Raw genomic sequence first — 20,916 nt, 5'->3', positions numbered from 1 at the left:
AGGTAGACTTCTCATCGGCCTTTGGCTCTCTCACCATTGGTGTAAGGACAAACTTCACCCCATTCTTCACAAATCTGTAAGTGTTCCCTCTTCCGGCGTGGGTGGCGTTGTTATCAAACTGCCAGGGTCGGCCCAACAATAGGTGGCATGCGTCCATATCGACCACATCACAACAGACTTCATCATGATAGTTACCAATCTCAATCGGTACCTTGCATCTCTGGGTCACCCTCAACTCGCCAACGTTCTTGATCCATCCCACCCTGTAGGGATCAGGATGTGCCCCCGCCAGCAATCCAAACTTCCGAACGGCGCTGCTACTCACAATGTTCTCCTGAGTACCACTATCAATGAATACGTTGCATCGCCCTTTATTCACAAGGCAACGAGTCCGGAATAGTTGATGCCTCTGATCGCCCTCTAGTCGGCTGGAGACTAATAAGCGTCTAACCACATGAATGGCGTATCTCCCTTCATCCGCCTCATCATCATCCTCTCCCAAGGGTTCACAATATACTTCATCCCCTTCTTCATAGTCTTCTTCACATCTTTCCACCATGTTAGCACTCTTCCTCCTAGGACACTCGTTGGATCTATGGCCTGGTTCATTGCACCTGAAACATTTAAAAGGCGCGGGCCTCGCATATGGATTGTTGCTCTTAGGTGGTGTAGGTACCTCCTTGTATGGCCTAGTATCTCCAACAGATCCTCTTCCCACACTGTTAACCCTGACTCCACTGGCACTCGCCACTTGCTTGCCTTTGGCATAAGACTTCACGTTATCTCTTCCTCCAGGCGTATACTCAGTAGCGGCGGATCTCCGGGTTCGCCCGCTTAGTTGAGATTCAGCCTTCAGGGCCAAATTCCTGGCATCTTGCACTCGAACCACCATCTGTGTGCCAATACGATCCTGGATGTTGTATCTCAACCCTTCTAGGTACCTAGAGGTCTTTTGGCTTTCAGGTTCAGACAAGTTAGCCCTAGCCGATAGCCTTAAGAATTCTGAGGTATACTCATGGACACTTCGGGCACCTTGAGAGCATCCTCTGTAGGAGCTGTAGATATACTGCTCATAGTCCGGCGGTAAGAACCGCTCCCTCAACATCGCCTTCATTCGTAGCCAAGATCTAATCGGATCTCTGCCCCCTCTTCTTCTTTCTTCCCTCATCTGATCCCACCAAACTGATGCGCCACCCTTCAGGCGATACGCCACCAGCCTTACTTTCCTCTCATCAGGAATCCCAGCATATTCAAAGAAGCTCTCAACTTCCGATAACCAATCTAAGAACCCCTCTATATCCAGTTCACCACTAAAAGACGGTAAGTCTATTTTTAACTTAAAGGCATCATCCCTGTCAAAGTTTCCTAGATCTGGTTCTGCCCTAACCATACACACACGTCTGTTATCATTCGGGCCAACACCCCTCATATTTCTAAAGGCACCATTATCCCCAATATCCTCAAAATCATCACTATCGCTATCAGCGTTATGCACAAGGACAAAGTCAGGCCTTCTTACCTCAGGATCCCTAGGACCCATTTGTGGACGTGGTTGTTCAAGGGCTCCTTCCTTTCTCTGAGTTGATCCTCCTGCTGCGGATTGGATTAAGGACCAAACCTCCAGTTTGAAGTTTTCCAGGGAGGTGGTTAACTCCAGGAACTTTTGATCGGTCTGTCTCTACCGCTCATGGCTGGCCTGAATCTGTTCTGCGAGGTGCTCCCTTAGCTCCTCATACCTCCGGTCACTGGTTTCCATGGAATCTTGCGGTTGTCGGGGTTGAACCATTGCCAAAAGAAGTTTCGGGTCAGGAAACGATTGGCTCTGATACCAACTGATACGGATTGAAAGCGAGAAATGAAGGTTTTAGTCGTAACCCAACAAAGATGTTCTTCTCAAGCTTAACTTGAAGGAGTGAATCCCGATAACAAGGTATAAACCTTAATTCTCAAAGAGAAATGATATTTGATTGATAAAAGTTGCCATATCCTTACAAAATGAGGGTTTAAATACAACCTCTAAAAGATAAGCAAAGGACAGGGACTACCCCTACTAGGGTTACAATACAGTTAATAATAAGAGGGTAAGATAGGTAATGCGTCCAGACAACAGGTACAGAGGTGCAGGTACGGAATGTCAGACTGTCTGTTGGTCGACTTCCTGAGGAAGTAATCTTGGCGATCCGCCCATGCTCATATGTGGATACGCCTTCTGGCGTACTCCTAGATCCGCCTTGCTCGCATGTCTTGGGGATCCGCCCTTCCAGGTGCATCCTCTGTGAGCTTGATTCTTGAAGACCCGCTAGAGTCCGCGCAATCAGTGTGGCCAGTTCGGATGTCTGCATCATATAACACATTTAAAACAAACAGCAGATTATTTATTCAACTATACCAGTTCATCATCATCGAATTCAAATCCATCCCGCAGATGTTTAGCTGGTGACTTTGGTTTGACAGCAACAAGGAACACATCTAGAAACTAGAGAAAGTATAAGAACTTAGGCAGTGAAATGATTGAAGTTGCTAAACAAAACTAGAGAAAACTTAGGCTAACATGGACATTAATTTGTGCAGAAGGTTAGTTATTGTAATGAACAAATGAAAATGCACTGGAATACATACAAATCAAACAAATGTTGACAATGGAAGCATCCATTAAATTCAAGCATACAAGGGACTTGAAGGAATTTCTACTGCTGCCTCTGATGTCACGAATATCATGCCTGTAATAGGAAATGATTATGCCATTTCAATTAATACAAGCAATCAAACGGAGTGATTTTCAATTAATTGAAACATCAACAAAAATGCAGGAAAGAATTGGAGTGTCAAATCCCATTCACACATTACAATCGGACTTGTCCAATGGCACTTCCTAAAGTAGGACAAGCTTGGTAAGAAGCTCCCAAGTCATGGCTCATACTTGTCAAACCAGTTTTAGTATCTTAACCCACCTGACATGTGCTAACTTTGGATGTTCTAATTTTTTTGAGATAAGGTACCAGAATAGGTCTATAGTTTTTTGGGAAAGTATCAATTTAGGCTCCACGTACAAAATAACACCAATATAGGCTTAAGGTTTGAAAAAAGGTACCAATTTAGATCTCAATAACGGAACGAGACACGCCATTGAACTTAACGAAGGAATATCAATGACGTGTGTCTCGTTCCGTTATTGAGGCCTAAATTGGTACGATTTTTCAAACGTTAAGCCTATATTGGTGCTATTTTGTACGTGGAGTCTAAATTGATACTTCCCCAAAAGCTATAGGTCTATTTTGGTACTTATCCCAATTTTTTTTCTTTTCACGAGTTCTCACTCTTGAATTGAGAAGAATTACCAAACATTGATTAAAATTTACAAAGTAAATAGTGTTAAAAGCATCAAAGAACCCCAAATCAGTTCCAATCAACATATATAATTAATGTTATAAGAAATGCAGTTAACAAATACATGAGAACTGATTAACCTAAATGATTGGGTACTTACATAAAAGAGATATCTTCAGCATTTCAAGTTATTACCTTAAAATGACAAAAATTTCAATAAACTTCAATAAATAAATAGCACAGAACTTCAATAAACAAAGAGTACAGAAATTCAGATCTAAAAATAAATCAACTATTACCTAATTAGTTCAATTAACCTTAAGAGACCAATCAACTATTACCCAACGATCCTGTAGACAAGATTGGATTCCTCCCCAACTCCTTCAAAGACCAAATTAGTTGGAGTTGAAGTTATTGGTGGCTACTTTGAGGTTGGAGACATGATTTCAGAGAAAGAAAACCAGTAGACAAGTCGAGCAATCACAAGGTGAACGATGATTTGGGGATGAGATTTTTGTTTAGATGGTCTTTTTCTGGGTAGGTCTCAGGTGGAAACAATTAGTCAAAGAAAGAAGGATGCAGGATCATGAAGGATGCAGAATGTTGTCAAATCACTGATGTAAGAAGATGAAACGTTCTTCACTATACAGGAATAAGCAAATTTGAAGAAGCAGTAAAAGAAATTTTAAAACACCTGAAGTACTAAGGAATCGAAGTGACAATGCTCTGTTATGCATTGAACCAAATCTAGCAAATATGTTTCACTTGAAGAAATTGAGCAATGTTGAAACCCTTGATGAGAACAGAAATATGATTTGAACATACAGCAAAGGTAAAACTAAACCATATGTTATTATTGTTTAATTTGTACAACTAGGCATATTACAATTTCTATGTAAAACATAAGAATGTGAATATATCATCAAATGCATAAAGGAAAGCTCACCATTTAGCTGCAGTCTCCAACCAAAAGCTCTTTCGAGCGGTTTTGGGGATTTGAAGAAGAATTCAACCATCTTCCAGAAAAAGAGTATGTATTAGTTTAAATAAAAACCAAAACCTAGATGGGGACGATTTTTGTCCAAATTTGGTCCTTTTGAAGAAAAGAAGAAGAGATAGGAGAAACCTTTGACGGTCCGATTCCAGGCGTTCGAGGGCTTAAGGATTCCTAGGTTTCAGTTTCAATTTCTTCTTGGCTAGAGTGATTATTGTCCAAATTTGATCCCTTTGGAGAAAAGAAGAAGAGATAGGAGGTACCTTTGACGGTGCGATTCCACGCGTTCGACGGCTTAAAGATTCCTAGGTTTCAGTTTCAATTTCTTCTGGACTAGAGTGATTATGGAATGAGGTTTGAGTGAAAATTAAAGTCAGAATGAACAGGTCAATGGAAACCCTAACTTCTTCTCAGATTTCTGAATGATTTTTTGAGGGAAAGCCAAAATCAGATTTTGGTATTGATTTTTGGGCGGAAACCTAAAATTCTTGGAGGGAACTTTTTGCCTCAATTATTGATATACGGCGCCTAAACCAAAAGAAGATTTAATGAGTGTTTTCTTTTTGTTTTTCTTTAAATTTAAGGAGTGGTTTTTTAGAATATTGAATTAATGGCCGGAATTTTTGGTCAAAGTCAGAAAAAATGAAAACCTACTCACTAAAAATAAATTATATAATGTATACTCATTAAATGTATTAAAAGTATACTTTTAATGAGTGTTTTTCTACCTGTCATTAAATTTTGGTCATTATAACCTCTTTTTCTTGTAGTGCTGAGTTTCCTTTCGCTCTCTTTTTGTAATACACAATATGTGGTTACCAAGGATAGACTTTATCAGTGTTTCTCGAACCCACTTCTTTTAAGCAACAAATTGTTCATTTTCCTTCTTCATCTGCTTACTTCTTCTCCAGTAGAACTGAATATCTGTCTGGATAGTACTTCCTTGAAAACAAAGAAACTCTATAAGAAATGACATGCTATCACTATAATTTCTTTAAAAATATTAAAAAAAAAATAATAAGCAGAGACTACAAGTGTAATTTGTAACATCATGATCAAAACCAAACATCAATTTTGGGACGTCTTTTTCAATGCTGCAAACGACTTTAACTGCCCCCTTGTTTCCAATGGAGACTTAATTTTGGGTCAATTTAAGAATTATGAAAAGTTAAGTCTAAATTTCATCAAAAAAAAAAAGTTAAGTCGAAATTTGGAGGGTTCCTCTTTCTCATTTGGCCGACCATCTCTCATCTTGTCGTTCCCTCTCAAATCCCTACCTGCTATTACTGCCGTAGAGCTGACAGATAATTTGAATGCTATTTTATTAAGGTTATGTTTTAGAAATAACATATATCTATGCAACATAGCATGTGCTTTTTTTGTTGAATTTTGACAGCCAAGGATCAGACACTCTAAGGAGAAGAAGAAACTGAAGCTAGTACATGGAGATGATGAGATGGTACGAAAATATTTCCTGCGAGGAAGAACCACAAGAGATGTTGATCTTGGTAGAGGCCCCACTGACGCCACCGGGTTCCATTCGTTTCGAATGTCAGATTTGAGGAAGAGGTTTTTAAAGCAGAGATCGAGAGGGATGGAGGAGAAAGTAGCGGCGACAGCAAGCCAACAACACCGCTAGGAGAGACGGCCAGAGATGATCAAGTGGAAAGGAACGAGTAGATTAAGGGCTTTGATTTAGGTCGCAGTCCCAATAGAAAAGGGGGGAGAAATAAAAAATGAAAAGATAAAAAAAATTCATCCTGCTCTAAATGTTTAGTTTTTTATTTTTTTTTATTTTTCTATTGATGAGTTTAAAAAATGAGATAAGCTACCAAAATAGGTGTTTGAGAAAGTATCAATTTAGGCCTCACGTACAAAATAGTACCAATATAGGTTTAACGTTTAAAAAATGATATCAATCTAGGCCTCGAGAACGGATTGTACACGTCATTCCTATTACTCCGGTAAGTTCTGATTTCTACCTCCACGTACAATTGACAGAACTTAACGGAATAATATCAATGACGTGTCTTATTCCGTTACTAATACCTAAATTGGTATCTTTTTTAAACGTAAATAACTTTAAAAAGAAATTATTGAAAAATACTGATGATTTGTAAATAACTTTGACTATAATGAATATAGTTTAATTTACCTCTAAAATTTGTTTCTTTAATATACGCGATGTACAGTGAGCTAGCCTTCATTTCGGAGCTCAAAAGAAATTTACAATTACCATAATATTTTGGATCCAAAAATTTGTATGACAAAATGTCCCACAAAATTATAATATTTAGACATAAAGATAAAATAAAACATTTGTTACCATATCCACTAATATAACAAATTAAAACCTTTGCAAGTATTTTATTTTGACAAAAACATTGGTCACAAAAGTATTCATTTTTTAGACAAAATTTTGGTCTCCATATGTATGAAATTTTATGCTAAAATTTCTCGTCATATATATTGCTACGAAGAATAGTGACAAACTGACATTGTCTCAATATATATACCTTTCGTGACAAAATTTAGTCAGAATAAGTATTTCAACACAACCTTCTGTATTTAGTGTGACTATTGTGACAAATATTTTATTGTGACAAAAATATTTTTATCACAAAAGAATTAGTCACAATATCAAGAATTTTTTTTAGTGATTGGACGTCTACAATGACCCCAAGATTACACTCTAGTGGGCTATCTTGCAAGGTGATATGTCTATTCATTTCATAATTTAGAATTTGGGTGATGTTGATGGTATTGGAGCTTCTATGTTTGGCTCAAAATTTTAGCTATTGTGTATAGACTTAAAATTTGTAACTTCCTAAGCATTATGGAATTTGGGATTGAATTAACTAGTTGGTTTTAATCAAAGTTGAAAGCCATGATAGCTAGTTGATTTAAATTATGACATTTTTTTCTAATGCAGACCCTTGATAAGGAAGCTTTTCAAATGCAAATGTTGGAGAAGATGATCATTGATTTTAATTATTAATTTGAGAAATAGCTATATAAGATAATGTTTGTCCAACTCAATTTCATTTGTTCGTGTATTAGTAGTTTAGTTTGTTTTTTTTCTTGGAATGATTTATATTTCTATTGTGATTCATGTAATGTTGGATTATGTAATATTGGATTATGCAAATTTTATATCAATGCTTTAGTCGCAATAAATTAAATATTGTGGCAAACCTATTTGTCAAAATATTATTTCATATTAAATTAATTACAATAAATATTATTCATCATAATATAATAATAAATTAATTGTAACGAATATTATTTGTCTAAATAAGTATCAAATGTTTGTCAAACTAGCTAATATTTTGTGACCAACATAAATTAGTAGCAACCAAATATAATACATGTGTTGACAAAATATTTAGTCACTACATATATATAATGCAAATGTGACTAGTGAAATTTCGTCACAACATAATCTTAAGAATATAGATAAACTATAAATTTTTTCACAATAAACTTATTAAGACGAGCTTATTGCAACGAAATTTGTGACAAAATATTTAGTCACCATATGTATATTGTGACAAAAATATATATATGTTCTGACGAAACTTTTCGCCACAACAAACCCTTTTTTTGTAGTGAATGTAGGTATATATATATACCTTGATTATAGGGTTGAAAACGTATTTATAGGGTATCCTTATCTATATATTCTTAAAAAGACAACTTAGAGTTATTTACATAAGTTTTATTATATCTTATTTACATAAGTTTTATTATATCTGACTTGAACATTATAGAAGGGAACTTTAAGGCTTCACAATAAGCATAACATTAACTTGATGTTACTTCTACTAAAAGGGAAGACTTTCAAGACAGAATTGGAAAATTCAAATTGGGATCATACAAAACCAAACCATAAGTAGTAGAGCAGTTAGTATTGTTATTATTACTATTAGAATACTGAAGTAAATAAATGGTGCAATTTTAGGCAGAAACATATATATACATAGATAATTGCCGTTGAATTCATGATGTAAAGAACATGAAAAGATATGTATTTGAACAAATTAACTACACCCATACAAGACTTTCAGTACAAAGAACAGGAAAACAAAATGACAAGGACAAATTAGAAATGTCTATTTCAACATTTCCAAAGCTTTTGTCTTCAATATTGTAGTAGACCAATTTGTTCATACCATAACTGAGAAGAATCTTATTCATACTCTTTAAATATCCTAAAATTTTGACTTTTCCACGACAATGTGGGGAAGGACATATGGGTTCTTTAACATCGCACAATCTTTCCCAAGTAAACTGATCAAATTCATTATTCTTCTTCTTTCTGATGTATAAATCAGCCTGACGATCAAAAGGAGAGGAAAAGCTGGAGCAAAGACACCCTTCTAAAACATGCAAATCAGTCAAAACTGGTTCAGTTGGGTAAAAAGGCTGAGGCAATAACGGGAACTTCTCTTTTTTCACATCAAATGCCAAAATATCACGTTCACCTGTGCCTAACCAGTGCAGGCTATCATCAGCAAAGTATCCAAACTCAGAGTATAATCCTACACAATCTGGAAAATCTTCAATCCTTGTCCAAGTCTTCATTCTCATCCCAAAAAATCCAAACATGAGTTTCAGTCAATGTAGATAATATAAGCACAACCTTGTAATCATTAATAGAGTTATCATAACCCAAACCCAATCCAAATATTCTGTAATTTCTTATGGCTTCCGAAGGGCATTCTGGAAGATTCATGTACTTCCGAGTGGATGGATTCCATAAAGCAATCTTGCAACAACCTCCATATATAAGAAGCAAACCATTACAGTTGCCATAGATGTTTGTCCATATATCTAAGTTTGGTTTTTCGAGTAGAATCTCTTGTTCCCCACCACCATTCATATCAATTACATGAAATCTTCTTGGCTCGTTCTTCAATGATGTAAGTTGTAAAATCACCTTGCCACGATTGATGTTCTCAGAAGACTTAGAGAGATATGAATTCAAAATTGCAGAACTGACTTAATAGGCAAACATTAAAGAATTTCAGTGATTAAATCCGTAGAAAACTGTGCCATATTCAATCACTGAAACTCTTGTACTGTTTTAGAAAGAATGGATAATTATAGAAAGGTTTTTCGGTTCTTAAAGGTTAGGGTTTTGTGGTTTTTTCTAAATATTATTGTGTTGTCGTGTTTTATGGTTTTTGTGGTGTCCGTTCACGAACGAACAACACTATTCAGGAACGGATATGACTGTTCACAAAGGAATACTACTGTTCTGTTCATGAAGGAAGGTGTCAATTGGTATTTAAATTAATTTCATCCATCACAATTCTATTTAAACAAAAACAAAATTGCAAAACTGCAGAGTCCTTTAAGGTTCACCACATGCTTTGGAGTTTCTCAACTTTGCCGCCTGAACTGCTCTTATTGGCCAATCATTGGAGATTACAGGATGATGCCCATTCTTCAGTGCATAATGGTTCTTTGAACTTGCTGGCTGTGGTAGACCATACTCTTATCCATGGGAAGGCTACTAATTTTGTTGTTAAATTCTATGAAGCTGCAAAGTATCAATACTTGTGAAGAATAGTCTATCATTGATTGTAGAATGTAGCCGGAAAAAACAATCCTTCTTGATGTTGAGAATGATAAGAGGTTGCAAGTAAATTCAGATTTATAATTACTAATGTCTTGTTTATGTTAACTTGTCCCACCTACTTGTTACATTTGCTTTATTTAAAGTAAAAACGATTTAGTTTTTATTTCGGAACAATTGGTTTTATCATTTGCTTCATTGTGTTGTTAAGTTCTCTGATTGATTGAATTGTTTATAAAGGGTAGATTTATTTCTAAGAAAGTATCAAGCAAGTGGAACATATCTATATTTTGTGTTCTGACAACTTCTTGAAATATAGTTGTTGACAGTATCCTTCACTGGGAATCATGAAGCATTTGAGAAGCAGACTCAATTATACAAATGCAAATTGAGCGATTTCCAAATGGCATTAGAAGAGGCAGCTTTGGTAGAAAATGGTTTTTCTAGACTTTCTTAACATCTTTAGAAGCAAAGTAATGAAAAGTAACGACAAGTACTCTATTTTAACTGTTTGTAATCTTTCAACAACAAGATATACATGTTTTTCTTCGTTGTAACAGTGCTCTCAATTTCTAGGCGTCCACTAGCATTAAAGACTTGAAAGTTATGCAAGTTTGATAACAACCTTGTTGGCGGGTTTGCAATTATTCCTCCATTATATTGAGGTTCCTGAGGGCTTTCCAAACAGTAGACATTCAAATAACAATTTATTAATATTAACCATACACTTTTATAGCAACTGTTGGAGTAAAAAAAATGAGGGAGAACAAATGGATATCTAATTATACCAGTAACTCTGATATGATTAGTCATATTGTTATTTTTTCTAGTTAATCAGAAATTAAAATAAAAGAAATGAAAACCTAATAGAAACACTGTGTTGGAAATATGCCTTTAGTGTTGGTTCCAAACTCTTTGAGTTGGTTCCAAACTCTTAAATGTTAATTACTACAAATTGGTATCAGAGCAAATTATCTTGAGGGATCTGTGAGAATGGAAGCAGATGCAGTATCTTTTAATCAGGTCGCTACACCAGCTTTAGATGGTCAGAATTAGCAAGCTTGGGATACTTTGAAGGGTCTCATGACAATGATAGAACAAGAAGAATGCAATTGTTAAATCTCAAAAGAGATTTCGAGATTTTGAGAATGGAAGAAAAGGAGACTCTACAAGAGTTTTCTGATAAACTAATGACAGTGATAAATAAAATCCGATTGATGGGAGAAGATCTACCCGATAGCCGGATCGTAGATAAGGTGCTTGTAAGTTTGCCCGAAAGATTTGAGGCAAAAATTTCATCTCTGAAAGATTCTAGAGATATTAGTCAAATTTCCTTGATTGCTGGCATAAAGGGAAGCCTCAGTGTCACAAGTGCAAAAGGTTTGGGCATATTCAAAAGAATTGTAGAACCAAGTCTGAAGAAAGTGTCAAGTTGACACATGTTGCCGAAGAAGAAGAAACATTGTTTTGAAATTGGTGAGATGTGCACCAATATGAAGCATTCGGAGAGAAGTGCTCCAATTCTAGAAGTGCACCAATATGAAGCATTTGGAGAGAAGTGCTCCAATTCTAGAATGGTGATGGGAAGTACATCATCAAAACAAACTTTGAAACAAGTTGGGTGTTCCAATTCTAGAATGCTGATGGGAAGTACATCATCAAAACAAATTTTGAAACAAGTTGGGTATTTGTAAATACTAAGACAATGAGGAGTTTGTTGGAAATATGCGTTAGTTAATTTATTAGCAGATAATGTTTTATTTAATTATTTGAATTCAGGAGAAGTTATTGTGTATAAATTTCCTGAAGTTCAATAGAAGTTTAGTGTTGGTTCAAACTCTTTGAGTTGGTTCCAAACTTTTAAATGTTAATTACTACACACTGTTTTGTTAACAACAATTGCATCCGGCATATGTATTCTTCATCCAGAAGATTCATGTCTTGATGGATATTGAAATATATATTTTCTTAATTGATATGGATATATGAGCATTAAAAAATCACTCAAATCATGATTTCATCTTGATTGATGTCTATTAGTATAAATTAATCTAGTTTATCCCATGGCTCTTTTGACGAGGGCATCTCGGACATGGGTCCATGTGATAAAGGGAAGAACTGCAGAAATTGCGGCCCACACGCCGTGTGGGCTGGTGAGCAAACCTCCTGTTGGATTTCGAAGTTAACAGTCGACATGTGGGCTGGAGCCTTTGAGCCACACGCCCATCTGAAGAGGCCAGACACCGTGAGGCTTGCTTCAAACAACATTCCGACCACTTTTTGTTTTGCTGCCATTTCTGATATTACTGTTTTACCACTCTGATTTTTACTGTTTTTCCATGTGGGTTTAATTACCAATATGCCACTTATCCTTCTATTTCCTTTCTTACCTCTGTTGGTGATATTTTTGAAATATCACAGTTTTCAACCTTAATACGTAATTGCTTGACACAAAGATAATGAGGCTTGGAACTTCGGAAACTCGTCTCAGAGGCTGTTGCATTGTCTGGGTAATTATGGACGAATTTGGAGCGTTTCAGACATTGAGCTCCATTTATAGACTTTTGAGCAACAAATAACCTGTAAATGGTCCTTATCGAGGTCATGAAACACGTTCTAGAAAGCTGTAGAAAAGTTCAAACTCGTTTTTCAGCACGAGTGATTTTTGAAAAATTCTACCTGCTTCGTTACAGCACCGTTTTGCTCTGTTTATGACATTTTGGAAAGCTAACATCCCGAACTTTCTGAGAAAAATAATGGCTGTCTGATATTTCACTGTTTCAGGATCCGTTTTCATTGTCAAAATTGCTAGACAGGTTGCTGAAAAAATGGTGCAAATTATCCCCTGATTTTTATTATTTCTTTTTTATTATTTCTATTTTCTTTTTTATAATAAATTTTGATATTATTTTTTATTAGGGTGAGGTATTTAAACCTCAAGTCCTTCAAGCATCGACTTAAGAAGACCTCTATCTCTATCCTAAAAGGAAGGAGTTAGACAAATCTCAGGCCTGTATTTGCAGTTTCCTTAAGAAAGATGCAGTCGCTATTGACGATCGTCTCCCAGGATACAACAGATTACGCAAGCGAACTCAAACCGTGTGTAGCCTAGTTATCACCAAAGTAGAAAAACAAGAACAATGTGAACAGACAAAGAGCAAGAAGAATTCTAGAGAATATTTTCTCCAACAATATATGAATTTGACAATCCATTCTATATAACTAGAACTTGAAAGGACGTGTCTTTTCACGAACGAACACGACTGTACACGGACAGACACGACTGTTCATGTACGAATACGAATGTACATAACAGACACAACTGTTCATGAAATGAGGTATTTGTTGGTATATAAATTAATATATAATTTTATTCAATTTTTTCCAACATATGATACCGTTGGCACTCAGATCAGACATGGGGATCCTCTTCCCTCCTTTCAGAAAGCCTGATATATGCTGATACTTGAGGAAACCGCCCGTGCTCATAAGAATACGACTTCTTCAGATTCTGTTGCCCTAACGGTGGCTGCCACTGACTCCATCCAACAGTAGAACCATTTCCCACCCGCACGACCTGCCTTCCAGCATGCGCACAACTTCCACCGCGGCGGCAGACACGGAGGCTGTTGCGGCCAGCGGTCCACCTATCGTCATCCCTACAGCCCGTCGTGGGCCTATTCCCATCCTTGGGTGCCGCAACAGTCGCGGGCTACTCCACTTTGTCCGTCGAGCCCCTGGTCCAATCAGCACCCATCTGGTCGACAGCCGCCACAAGCCGGCATCCTTGGATCACGCCCCAATTTACATCAGGCACACCTCAATATGGTAAATCCATCATATGCTCCTACTGACATTGCAGCAGCCATGCACACCATGTCAATCACACCACCTTCTGATCAATGGCACATGGATATAGGAGCCACATCTCACATGACAGCTCACAAAGGTCACTCACCTCTTATTTTAATTCGAGCCTCAATGGTAATATTATTGTCGGTAATGGTCATTGTGTCCCTATTTGTGGTTCTGGTAATGCAATCTTAGATACCAAACATCATCCCCTCAAATCAAATAATGTTTTTCATGCTCCAAAGCTCATTAAGAACCTTATTTTTGTCCGTCAATTTATTGTTGATAACCAAGTTTCTGTGGAATTTGATCCTTTGGGTTTCTCTGTGAAGGATTTATAGACGGAGAAAATTATCAAAGATGATACAAATTAAAAAGTATTGTCAAATTATTAGATATGGGGATAAAAAATAAAAAATATTCAAATGAAAAAAATATTGGGATACTTTTTCACGACGCAATTTCTAACCCGTCTTTAACTTTAAATAAATGCGATTTTTTTTTATAAAAACGTGGTTAATTTTTTCAAAATTTCATCATATAAATAAAAAAAAAGCATCGTTAAGTGACAGTAAAAGCCGACATAAATACAAAAGTGTGGCTAAATTTAAAAGTACGCATACACATATCAAAATGCGTCGCTAAAGAAGTGTCTTAATAGATTTTTTTTTGTAGTGGTGGTTGTTATCATCATTTTATATAATATTTTACGTCATGGTTTTATGCTATTTTTTTAGTCTTTTATGAGCGTTTTCTCCATAGTTTTCAATGTATTTTACCTTATTCTCGTCTTAATTGGAGTTTAGAGTAATTTCAGGTGTTATCGGACTTCAAGCGAAGAAATTGAAGAAATCTACCTAGAGATTGCTTAATGAGCTGAGTGCAATTCCAAAATTAGAAGAAAAAATCAAATCTGCCTAAAAACTTCAAAACCTTCCTTACTAAATTCTAAATCAAATATGGCAAGAAAATGAAGCATCCTTGAAGGTTATGGAGATATAAATCTTCCAAAAAAAAAAGACTCCAAAACCTTCCTTACTCAATTCCAAATCAAAATATGGCAAGATAAGGCAGTAATGTTAAGGACTATAGGGACCTTTCCTAGTTAGCTCCAGACACAATTTTTACATCGTTTCTAGCTTATTCGCATTCACTTTACCTTTCAATTTCATTGGTGCTTAGAAATTATTTTCTTTATTTTAATTCTAGTTCTCTTTTAGTGTAGCAGTGGTAAACTAATCCATAGTTTAGTTCTACAAAGTGAAGACGTTTTCTAAATGGGATGGGATGGAATTGTGTATTGAAATTGAAAAATCATGTTCATATGTTTTGATTTGTTAATTAATTTTATTAATCTTATTTCTTATTCTTTAAATTTGTTATTGGTTCTTTTTCCACTAATTTGTGATGAGATAGATTCCTCGCGGTATAGATCCTACTCAAAATAGAGCTGAATCGACATGAATCATACCATTCCAATTGTGAATAGTAAGATTAGATGATAATTTAGATTCTCCCAATAGACTTGAATCGTGAATCATAAGATTCTAATAATAGTGAAACAAAGTGAGGTTTTACTTGAAATTCACTTTTAGAGAAAGTCGTGAATATTAAGCTTTTGTTTTGTCAAGAGGAGCTTAATGTTACCATACAAAAACAATTAGGTGCCTCAGGTTGTCCTGAAACCAAATTAAAAAGAACAACTTGATGCTCGGAAGGATTGGGGTATAGAGACACCGATGAAGCATGTCTTGGCCAAACCACATACTGTGTATTATAAAAGGAGACTAGCAGGCAAGGTTCTACCACACAAGAAGTAAGAAGATGAAGAAGGAAAATGAACAACTTGATGCTCTAAAGAATTAGGAGTTTCCTTTCGCTCTCTTTTTGTAATACACAATATGTGGTTAGCAAGGATAGACTTTATCGTGTCTCTCGAACCCGCTTCTTTTAAGCAACAAATTGTTCTTTTTCCTTCTTCATCTGCTTACTTCTTCTCTAATAGAACTGAATATCTGTCTGGATAGTACTTCCTTGAAAACAAAGAAACCCTATCAGAAATGACATGCTATCAATATAATTTCTTTAAGAATATTAAAAATAACAATAATAAGAAGAGATTACAAGTGTAATTTGTAACATGATGACCAAAACCAAACATCAAATTAGGGACATCTTTTTCAATGCTGCAAAAGACTTTAACTGCCCCCTTGTTTCCAATGGGGACTTATTTTTGGGTCAATTTAAGAATTATGAAAAGTTACGTCTAAATTTTAATGTTATTAGAACTGGACCGCACATCAAACCGGATTGGTAACTGGGTCACGGGTCACTTGGTCGGACCGGATAGCTCGGATTGGTCGAACCGGATGACGTAATAAATAAATAAATAATATATATGTAATTAATTTAAAATTATTTTTATACATTATATATATCCAAAATAAATTATAAACAACTTTTAGTTTATTATTTTTTTTTGTTAATTTGAGTCTGAAATATATAACGAATAAATTAAGTTTAGAATAAATTGAAATATATCAACGTATTCTATGTCATAAGGTCTTTTTAAAAATATATTATAAACTCAAAACGGACAAATGATGAATTAGAATTGATACTCAAAGTGAACGACTTAATGTATAAGAAAACGTTAAGAAATGGAAAAAAAAGAACTATGTAAAAAAAGAAAAGTTAAGAACTGAAAAAAAGTCTATGACAGCTATAAAAAAAACTAACGAAATACAGAAAAAAGGGATGCAAGTTATAATGAAAATTTGAGAAAAGCAGGTTCCCACATCGGAAGATAACCAACCTAATCTAAGGGAAGTGCTCTATATATAGGTTTAACATTCACTAAAACATTAGGATGTGTGATGGGAGCTTCTCATACGCACACGCACACAGTATTGTGAGCATCTGCTCATGAACTTTTTTTCATCAAACCAGAGTCATTCCAGTTACTGGTCGGAACTGGTTTTTGATCTGACTCCGGTTCTATCCGGTTTGTTGCACCAGTGTAACTCAGATCGGAATTCTTACCGGTTTTTGGTTCAATTGGTTCAACCGGCCGGTCCGGTCCGGTCCGAGTTTAATAACATTACTAAATTTGAAGACCTTCTCTCTTCTTGTCCTTCCCTCTCAAATCTTTGCCTGCTATTACTGCGGTTCTTTACGATTTGATATCCTCTTCATTTGTATCTGCATTTTTCTTCTTCAGCTGGTAACCTATTCCGTTTTCTAATCTATTTCATTCTCTTTCTCTTTTCAATTTAGTTGCATAGGCTAATTAGGACAGGAATTGCATTTGGATCTTACTAGATCTATTTCATTCTCTTACTCTTTTCAATTTAGACCTTTAGAAATGAAAATAAATGAACTCCAACTTTTACTCCATTTTTTTCTTTACCACATTCTTCAGTCTACTACTCCGTCGGTGAAGAGAAACGTGTGCCCCTCCTATCGGTGAGAATAGAGACACCATATTTATCCCTCTTGGGAATAAGTCTTTCAATACAGATAAATGGTACGTAACTGTATTAATCTGAAATAAGTTTTCAATTTTAAAACCATATGTTAGGTTGGAGAACAAGAGCTATATTAGTGGTAAATGAAACCTATAGATCGTATTTGTAAACTTTTAAACTATAAAAACTTCTTTGCAAATGCGTAGATCTTACTGGGAATAAGTTACTAAGCGATTTATATCTATCTGTTCGACTAATCCCACCTACCCTTTTGTGGTTAACTTTGTTCCTCCCAATATATACCAGATTGTATTTCCTGCACTGATCAATAACAAACTTCTTGACACCATAAGCCTCAACAACTTGATAAATCTTCTCCATCAATTTCGCGCTCTTGTAACTGTTTTCAGGTACTTATGTCCCATGAAAGCCACCATTTATAGTTAGTGGAGGCATTGGAACAATGGGAAACCTGTTATGAATTTGAAGATTGTGAATGTATCCCTTTTTCTTTGTTGCAACACTAATATGTTTTGAATCAACAAATTATATCTTCACTTCATATAAGAAACTTGACATTGTTTGTCAAACTCCTTTAAGAGTAAGTGCCACATTCTCATAATAAAAATACGGTAGCCTGATTGCCACTTCTAAAAGTGTTCTATGGTTCACGATAGCTGAATCAGTTGGTAGTCCGAATACAATCATCTGTGCGAGCCTTTCATCTCATCATCTCTATGTACTAGCTTCAACTTTTTCTTCTACCCTCAATCGTAGAGCTGACCGATAATTTGAAGGCTATTTTATTAAGGTTATGTTTTAGAAATAACATATATCTATGCAACGTAGCGTGTGATTTTTTTATTGAATTTGACAGCCAAGGATCAAACCCTCTAAGGAGAAGAAGAGACTGAAGCTAGTACATAGAGATGATGAGATGGTACGACTCCCAAATCTGATGATCGCATCCGTACTACCAACTGATTCAACTATCATACGGGTTCACTTTTAGAAGTGGCGATAGGGCCACAGTATTTTTATTATGAGAATGTGGCACTGGCTCTTAGAATAGTTTGACAAACAATGTCAGGTTTCTTATAAGTGAGGTCATAATTTGTTGATTCAAAAGATATTAGTGGTGCAGTAAGGGATAGGGGATGTCAGAGATTAATATAAGATATATGATTGGGGAGCTCGAGCTTTTAGTTCAATTGGTTCCTTGACATGGTATCAGAGCCTCTAGGACCAAACGGTCGAGGGTTCTGTTGGTCCCTTGTAAGGTTGCAAATATAGTTCCAATGGGGGGTTAGGAACTATTTTACCTTTTTAAAATGATTAGGGCAGATTTCTTTCCTTTGAGAAAAGATTATGTAACAGCGGCACTTAGCAATCGGCAAGACACTGGCTTAGTCAACTAGTGACTAGGTCAGCTTCGTTGCTTAGGTCAGGAAATAGCACTTAGAGTCTATTCCTGAACTAACTCGTTGGTAGCGCACAACTCAGCTTGACCTCTTTTACTTGGTCAGTTTTAGTTTGTTTTAAGCAAGCAATATATTAAGGAGTTAAGGGTTAGAAATACTTCACTCAGCGGAGTTATCCAGGTTCGGCTTCTTCTAAGCCTACGTCTTGTCCCCGGAACACGTTCCGAGATTTCCAATTCACTACTGAGCTCTTTAAAGGTAGAGACTCGAAAACCCTTTACAAGTCAGAAGCTCAGTATAACAAGAGTACCTTCCTCTATACCTCTACTCACTTTTATTCTAATTCACTAAGTACTAAAACCGAGTACTTAGCTTCTCCTTTCTATTCCTAGAAATGATTAAGATTTGTCCTAAACAACAATTGCTAGAACACCTTAGATGATTGAGGATCAATCACTCTAGACTTTTACACAAATGAATAAGCTTGTAGTGTAAGAATTTGCTTTGCTTTTGATGGAGAACTTTTATACACGTTTGGTCAGCGTAACGGCTTTAGCTCAAAGTTCTCTATTGAATGTGGATTCTGAATGCTCTATTTATAGAGAGCTGTGAGAGCTTCTGGTTATTTCGAATTTCGAAATAACCGTTGGAGGGAAACGGCTACAGGTCGTTTTCACTCAGTCTGTCAGCAGTTCTCTTGGCCAATCATATTCCACCATCTTCTGTTCTTCGGTCAGTGTGATAGTATGTTCCTCCATTTTAGGTAACGTCAACCAGACAGCTTGCTGCGTCTTCTGATCTTTACTAAAAGAGGAAATACTTTGTCTGGAAGCTGTCTTATGGTCAGCGGCTGTCTTGTACGTTTTGTCGAAACAGCTCAGCAGCTTCTAGCCGAAGTTGTCTATGTGGATCTTCTGGATCCTTCTTTGCTCAGCATGCGTTTCATCACTTCAACGGCAGCGTTTTGAAATACACGGGCTGAGTGATCTTGGGCTTGTTTGACTTGGGCCTTGACTTCCATATAGGGCTTGAGCCTTATGATCTTTATGTCTTATAATAAATTATAAACTCAACATTGAACAAACACATTAGTAACAATAAATCAAAGCATTTAAACTTAGTGTGTTGTAGAATATTTAATTTCACTTAATTAATTTTGTCAAATCAAAATCCTGTGGAAATGTGTTTCAACAAACTCCCCCATTTTGATGTTGGCAAAACTAATCAGCAAGGAACTCAGCGTTGAGCTCCCCCATGATAGTTGACCTTTTTGATTAAGTGAACTCCCCCGTCAGGGCTGAGCTACTGACTTAGTTTTATTCTAAACATTCTAAGGTTTAATTGAATAAGTCTAAGATCAGTTTTTAGGTATAGGTCAGCTTATGGGACATATTCTATTTTACTCAGTATTCAGCGGAAATAATATATAGTGACAGAGCGCTGAGTAATTTATTTGTTCAATGGTTTAGTTTAGACAGGTTCAATCATTAATTTTTACGCAGCATGCATTCAGATAATACTTAACATTTGAAAGGATGAATAACAAAAGAAGTTAGGCATATTGAATTGCTTGAATAAAAATAAAAATAAAAGGACATTCATAGGGAATTCCTAACTTCTAAATTCTTCCCTAACTTCTAACTTTGAGTTCTTTCTCCTGAATTGCCACTTTTCTCCCCCATTTTGCCAGCATCAATAGTAGGCAAATTCCCGGTAGGGGCAGTGGACTTGGTGAGTTTTTGCAGCAGAGGAATTTGACCCTCCAAAGAATTCATGTGATTGACCATAGTCAACATGAGTTCGGTCATTTTGGTCATTTGAGTTTGCGTTGGTTGTTGCGCCTGAACCGAAGAGAAGTGGTTGATCAGGTCATGGATTTCACGCAGAATTTGGTGAGTTACAGAAGGATGAGAGGACTGATCTTGAGTGGACTGGTTATGGTTTGGTGGAGGATGAACTTGTTCTTTAAGCAGAGTGTGAGCTGAGGCAATGACACGCCGTCCTGATTCAGTAGCACCTAGGTGTGCAAATTGGGTAGGAATGGTCTCACACTAAGTGCCTTGAGTAGCAATAGGACTACGGGGTGTGTTGACTTCAGGTGCTGAGTTGCTCTGGTATTGAGTTGGAGGTGGAATTTGAGCTTCTTTTGGACTAGCAGGGTTTTTGGCTTGTTTCTCATTTTGAGTAACAGAGGCTTGTTTTTGTGGAGAATCCTCTTGAGTGATGTTGGGCTCAAGAACAGTTTCTTCTTCCTTATCCATATCTCCTGCTGTT

General features: G+C 36.2%; 1 long non-coding RNA gene and 1 pseudogene across 1 annotated transcript; both read right to left on the bottom strand.

The window, feature by feature from the left end:
• Positions 1 to 2,113: 2,113 nt before the first annotated feature.
• Positions 2,114 to 4,772, bottom strand: LOC136208597 (uncharacterized). The gene is made up of 3 exons (XR_010677208.1): positions 4,454 to 4,772; positions 4,274 to 4,343; positions 2,114 to 2,336 (listed from the first exon to the last, which is right to left on the bottom strand). It is a non-coding gene; the product is annotated as an uncharacterized lncRNA (long non-coding RNA).
• A 12,370-nt stretch (positions 4,773 to 17,142) lies between these two features.
• On the bottom strand, positions 17,143 to 17,800 carry LOC136208223 (DNA (cytosine-5)-methyltransferase DRM2-like; annotated as a pseudogene).
• Positions 17,801 to 20,916: the final 3,116 nt, after the last annotated feature.

Source organism: Euphorbia lathyris, chromosome 10 (genome assembly GCF_963576675.1).
Source record: "Euphorbia lathyris chromosome 10, ddEupLath1.1, whole genome shotgun sequence".
Taxonomy (NCBI): domain Eukaryota; kingdom Viridiplantae; phylum Streptophyta; class Magnoliopsida; order Malpighiales; family Euphorbiaceae; genus Euphorbia; species Euphorbia lathyris.
The sequence above is the reverse complement of the archived record's forward strand: the minus strand, read 5'-3'. Positions and strand labels throughout refer to the sequence as shown.